The following is a 6,643-nucleotide window of genomic DNA, read 5'->3' as shown; positions in this document are numbered from 1 at the left end:
CCCTCTTCCTCCCTCTCACAGAGTTGAAGTTAATTGAGGCCGGTATCTTTGCTTTTGAGTTTTGATTTCTTTCATCACACTTCCGCCTTCAACTTCCCCTATAAATTCCTGCTCAAACCGCTTCAACTCCTCCACACCACACCATTATCATCTTCAACTCCCAACTCTCTATCCCACTCTCAACTTCCGATTCTATCGTTTTCTTTTTGTCTACTTCTTCCTTATCTACCAGCAATGGTGCAATACGTGAGTTCCAGTTCTCTACTTCTCGCCGCCGTTCTGTTTATGGTACTGCAGCCGTATTGGGCTACTGCAGTTACGTACAATGTGGTGAATTTGGGTGCTAAAGGCGACGGTCGTACTGACTCCACTAAGGCTTTTCTCAATGCATGGGCTGCGGCTTGTGGCTCCGCCTCGCCTGCTACCATTTACGTGCCGCCTGGGAGGTACTTGCTCCTCAATGCGGTGTTCCGTGGCTGCAAGAACCATGCTATCACCTTCAGAATTGATGCAACGCTGGTGGCTCCCTCGGACTATCGCGTTATCGGCAACGCTGCAAACTGGCTAGCCTTCCAAGATGTCACTGGCGTTTCCATCATCGGCGGGGTCCTCGACGGCCAGGGACTGGTTTGTGGGCCTGCAAGAGGTCCGGCAAGAGTTGCCCCAGCGGCGCCACGGTATGTTGAATCCACACCTCGTCTTTTCACTCTTTCGCTTATCATGTCGTAATGAAACAGTGATCGGTAGGGGTAGTTCTGTCATTTCAGTGATAGGTTCCTGTTTGGTTGCTGTGAAATCTGGAAACTCAGAACAGTTTCCACCTCCATTAAGGTTATTCTGATTCTCATTCCATTTTCTCACTAACCAAACTGAACATGATAACTTGGCTTACCTGTCGAAAGACCATCGTGTCCTCACCAAACAATCCATTTTTTAGCTTCTCGGAATTATGCTTTTTAAGGAGCCATGGACCAAGAATTCACTCGACTTTGGTAATGGTAATTTCAGAGCAGCAATCGTATGTGTCATAAGTGAGGCCCACTAAGGTGGACCCCACACGAAACTGCGGTTAAATGTAGCAGCCGTCATCACTTAATCACTTAATCACTGTAAATAGCGTGGGCCTTATTGCACTGACAGAAATCCAAGCATGGTTGCTGTAAATGAGATGTTTAGCTTGGAAACCGTTCCTCTTTAATAAGGTGGCTTGCGATTTACAGCATCATTTAATGGGAGTTTTTCTTGTGTGTATGTTCAGACACTGGACTTACCAAGTCCAACAACATCCTCATCCGTGGATTACATCACTCAACAGCCAAATGTTCCACATTGTCATCAACGGCTGTCACGTTGTGAAACTTCAGGGAGTGAGGGTCTCTGCCTCCGGCCACAGCCCAAACACCGACGGCATCCATGTACAGTTATCGTCCGGGGTCACGATCTTGGACACCCAAATCAAGACCGGCGACGACTGCGTCTCTGTCGGCCCAGGCGCCACCAACCTGTGGATCGAGAATGTTGCCTGTGGACCAGGCCATGGCATCAGGTAAAGCTCATTTAACCAATTCAGTCGCTTTTTCGTATTTATTTATTTAGAGATTCGGGACTTACGTGGACGCACGTGTTTTTGGTGCAGCATTGGGAGCCTAGGCAAGGACCTCAAAGAAGAGGGTGTCCAAAATGTGACAGTTAAGACCGTTACTTTTACCGGTTCACAAAATGGGGTGAGGATCAAGTCATGGGCCAGGGCCAGCAATGGGTTTGTTAAGCGTGTTGTTTTCCAACACATACTCATGGTCAATGTCCAAACCCCATCGTCATTGACCAAAATTACTGCCCCGGCCACAAAAATTGTCCTGGACAGGTACCATCTCCGACTATAATTTTAATTGGGCCTAGGCCCAATGAATACTTCCCCATCTAATTCTGAATCCAATTTTTGCAGGTTTCTGGAGTAAAAGTTAGCGATGTAACATACCAAGATATCCATGGCACATCTGCAAGTGAAGTTGCCATGAAGTTTGATTGTAGCTCCAAAAATCCATGCAGTGGGATAAAACTAGAAGACGTTAAGCTCACTTATAGGAACAAAGCCCCTGAATCCTCGTGTGTCAATGCAGGTGGGATGGCTTCTGGATTTGTCGAGCCCGCCAGTTGTTGTAATGAGGAAAAAACAAAGAACAAGACAAATTTAAGTAATAGAATAATGAAAAATAGGAAGAAAATATATGGGGTGCATTAGGGTGCCCAAAGGCCTAGCATAAGAAATAATACCAGTTAAATTATTTAGCATGGAGTGATAGTGAAATAGGCGACAGAATTGTTGCTTGAGCCTGTGGCTGTGATGAGCCCTTTGGGCTTCATGCCTGGCCTTGCCCTAGTCATAGTAGCTGCTCAACCCCCTTGTTGGGTGATTGTTCCAACAAATTATTGTAACAAAATGTGATTTGATGAATGGATTTATGATATTATTCATAGTTTATATGCTCCGAATTGCACAACTTTAACACTCTACATTGATACAAGATCACAAGATATGATTAATAACCATGTTAAAATAATTGTATTTTTATGAAATTTTAGTTCTATGCCATTGTTTACTGAGTTTAATAATTACAATTCTTCACTTTATTTTTATTTTTTTAAATATTTTTATAAAATTTATTTCACTTATTTTAATTATTCTTCTTCAAGTTTAAATAATTCAAAATTTTAAACTTATTTATTTATTTATTTATTTTGTATTTTTTTAAATAATAAAACTAAATATGAGAAAAATACTATTTTTAATATTTGTTTAATTATTTTCTTGGTACTTCCTTATGAACAAAGAGAATGACAATGAAATTTTATCAACAAAATTCGTTTGGGTTATATTTTATTGAGTTGTGGAGGCAAACTCTCATACCCTCTTTGTTAATTGCTAATTTCTATAGGCGTGGTTGTGGATGGCATTTCCACATCAGCTGCCACTATGCCAACAAAACAAGCGCTTTCGATAATTGGATCAGTTAATAAATTCTTATTTGGATGGCAAAAAATCAATTTTAATAATTAAAGTTTGTTTCTTTGGATGTGATGATATAAAATAATAATGAGAATACCAAGATCAACTTAGATAAGCCAGTCACTGTCATGAATGAGGAAAGCATAGTGGGATGGTAGCATCTGCCTATCCGCCCTTGGGGAGGATAAACCGGGTATAGGCGATTATACAGCATAATGGCAATGGGAATGGGAATGGAAAAGGCGCATGCTTCGGCAGGTCCGCCTATGTTGGGTCAAGTTCTGCAATTAATTAGTGTTGACTTAACATGGACACAGAGAGATGGGGTCACCCTTTTGGCTCTTTTGGCCGCTGCCAGCCTACCACTACCACCGCACGAAACTCTATATAAACTTCCCTCAGCTGCAGGTGTTCTTTAGACCATGGCTCCTCCACCAGAAGCTTGGCATGTAGACATGTTCTTTGATTTAAGGTTATGTATCCCAGTTGTGATAAACATAGTGAAATCCGGAATAGGAGTGAAGGGTGGTTGGGATTGGGATCCATTCCACTTTATGCATATGCCTGCCTTCACTTGGAACAATGTCTTTTGGCTACTCCTGAGTGTGGCTGCCTTTTCCTTTATCTCCATCCAAGTCCACATACGTCTCCGAGTGGTAAGGGAGTTGTCCATTCCCTTCACTGCTTCATTGATGGGCTCACTCATTTTTCCCCAGACACTCTTTTGGTATATGTATCCTATCCTCATCCTCCCATCTTTTTGGTCCTCTTGGATTGCCAATACTATGGGGTGGTTACGAGGCATGGCTTCTGCAGCTCCCATCTGTAACATTACAATCAGCGCAACCCATCAACCACCACAAAGAGAAGTAGGTCAAGTCGATGAGAGGCATCCCCAAGAAGAGCAACAGAATATAGAAGATGGAAGTCTGGAAGCCATTGGAGCTGATGAACAAGTGTAACCATTGATAAGCACTTGAAACTCCTAATTTTCTTTCTTTTTCCTTGTCAATTCAGATAAGCACTAGCTGCTTGTTTTAGGATTGTTGATACTATTTGTTCCAAACCTTTGTTTTTGTCTTTGTTAAGGACTTAATAGTGATGTTACGCAGATTCTTCGGGCTGTTTGCTGTCAAGGATTTTGCCCATATCCCCCTTCCCCACGCCCCTCCTCCTCTTGACACTCGCGCGCGTGCGCAAAATTTATGGATCCTAAGTTGAATTTTAAAACTTCGTTTAATATATATTAAGATTTGAAGAAAAGCACATTTATGAATTTTAAATAAAAATTATTCAAAATAAATAAAATATTCTGTAAAATACATTTATTTACAATTATTTTCTTATCCTAATCCATTTTCATTCCTTCAATAAATTAAATTTAGCTTTCAATCTTTTTATTTTTTTATATGAAAATTTTATTTTCTTTTAACCTTTTTGTTTCTCAATGCCTTCTATATGTTTAAACATTAATTAGACTTTCATATTTTATCAAATAAGGGTGAATTTATTAGATGCCCTTTTTGGTTTTTTTTAAAATTAAAAATTTCTATATAAATTACATAAAAAGTATAATTAAATTTATCTCATATCTTTAAAAAAAACATTTTAAAAAATTTTAAAATTTGAATAATAATTTTTTGTTTGATATCTTAATTTTTTGAACAATTTTAAAAATAATTATTTTTTTCGAATATCTAATATTATAAATATCATATATATAAAAGTTATTATTATTTTCCTTTCTAATTTTTGCTACTTAATAATTATTTTAATATTTTTGAAAAATATATATGAAATACATGTTCAAATTAACTTGAGAAAAAAAAAAGGGAGAGGTAATGATATTTCTATGGATATGGTTATATTGAAAGCAGAAAAATCATTTTTTTTTTTGTTGAGATATTAACGACAAATCACTTATAAGTAGAAAATCAGTGAAATCTTTGATGTATTCAGTATTCCCACTTGTTAATATATGATGATAATAAATATGTTAAAGTTTATTATTAAAAAATAAGTAAATAAATTTAAATTATTTTATTTTAAATTTTATTTAATTAATTAATAAATGTATAAAAACCATCATTATATTTTTCTTAATAAATATTTTTTAATATCATTTATATGATAATTAAATATTAAAAGTCATATATACATTATCATTTATTTTATATTATTGAATGTATTTGAATTAAATAAATTATAGTTTTAATATTAAATATATTATCATTTATCTCATTAATCCTATTTTAAAAAATTACTATAATTTTATTTTTAAATTTTTTATATATATTCTTTTAATTTTGAATGTTTTTATTTTAAAATATTAAAAATATAAATTTATTCAAATAATAATAAAATATAAAAAATAATGAAATTATAATATTTTATAAATTAAAATCAATTTAATTAGATAAATAATAAATTATTATCAATATTTTTCTTTTTAACTATATTTATATCAATTACATTTAAAAAAATAATTTTAATATGTATATTTTTATTTATTTTATCATTTTGAAGTTTTTCTAAACATTTTAATGAATTTTGAATATTTTTCATTTCCATATTTTTGTTAAAATATTCATTAACATTTTCGCGATATTTTTAATATATTCGTAAAATCGAAATATCATATTTACAGATATTTTAAACTATAATTGAAAGTTAATTCCTGGTTAATTGATTTAATTCCATTTCGTCATCTCCAGGGAAACTTAGCAAAGAATCTGGTTGTGCAACGCGTTAACCGTCGAAAATTCTTGTGAAGAGCTTGGCCCACACTCTTTACTTTATTCGAATTCTTGCTCCTGTATAGGCATTCACTTTTTATTCCAGACTTGGGTACCACTCATATATGTTCATTTATATATATATATATATATATATATATATATATATATATATATATAGATATATAGATATATACATGTATAGGAAAAGTTACTTTGTCATATGCGGTAGGAAAGTAATGTAATTTTATGATTATTTATTTATTTATATAAATAAAACTAACTAATCCTTTAAAAAAATTAAATATTTTTAATTAAGGGCATGTTTATTCTAAACAAATTTAAAGGAAAATGAGAGATAAATAAAACATGGAGGAAAAAAAATTAAGATAAATAAATAATTGTGATATATTATTTTAAATTTTTTTAATTTATTTTAACTCTTATATGAAATAATTTATAAATATATAAATTTTCATTATTTTTTACATAATTTTTATATTAAAATTAAACATAAAAAATTATTTTTTAAAATATTTTTTTCTCTTTAGTACTTTTTTAAAATCATATAAAACCATAGATTGGGATAAAAAGCATTTTAAGTTTATTTTGTATGTGTTATAAATATTAAAAATGATTTCTTAAATTATTATGACGTAATTTAAATTTGGACGTTTTTTGCTTATACTGTGTTTTTTATTTATTCAGAGCAATAAAAAAGAGAAAATAATCCTAGCAGAAACCAAGCTATTTCCCCGGTTCACTTTATGTTAATGACTTAATGTACCTCCAAAGTAGAAAGGAACAAGTATTTCTTCTCGGGGCTTTTCTTTGTTCAAGAGTAGCGTAGGAGGGTCTTTCTTTATATTCATCTGAAACCCTTGCCTTTACCTTCACCTCA

At 33.5% G+C, this 6,643-nt stretch overlaps 1 pseudogene; it reads left to right on the top strand.

Annotated features, from left to right (window-relative positions):
- The first annotated feature begins 208 nt into the window (after window positions 1-208).
- LOC117930454 lies at window positions 209-3,969 on the top strand (annotated as a pseudogene).
- The last annotated feature ends 2,674 nt before the right edge of the window (window positions 3,970-6,643 follow it).

This window comes from Vitis riparia, chromosome 2 (assembly GCF_004353265.1).
Source record: "Vitis riparia cultivar Riparia Gloire de Montpellier isolate 1030 chromosome 2, EGFV_Vit.rip_1.0, whole genome shotgun sequence".
NCBI lineage: Eukaryota > Viridiplantae > Streptophyta > Magnoliopsida > Vitales > Vitaceae > Vitis > Vitis riparia.
This window is presented reverse-complemented; position numbering and strand designations above follow the sequence as displayed.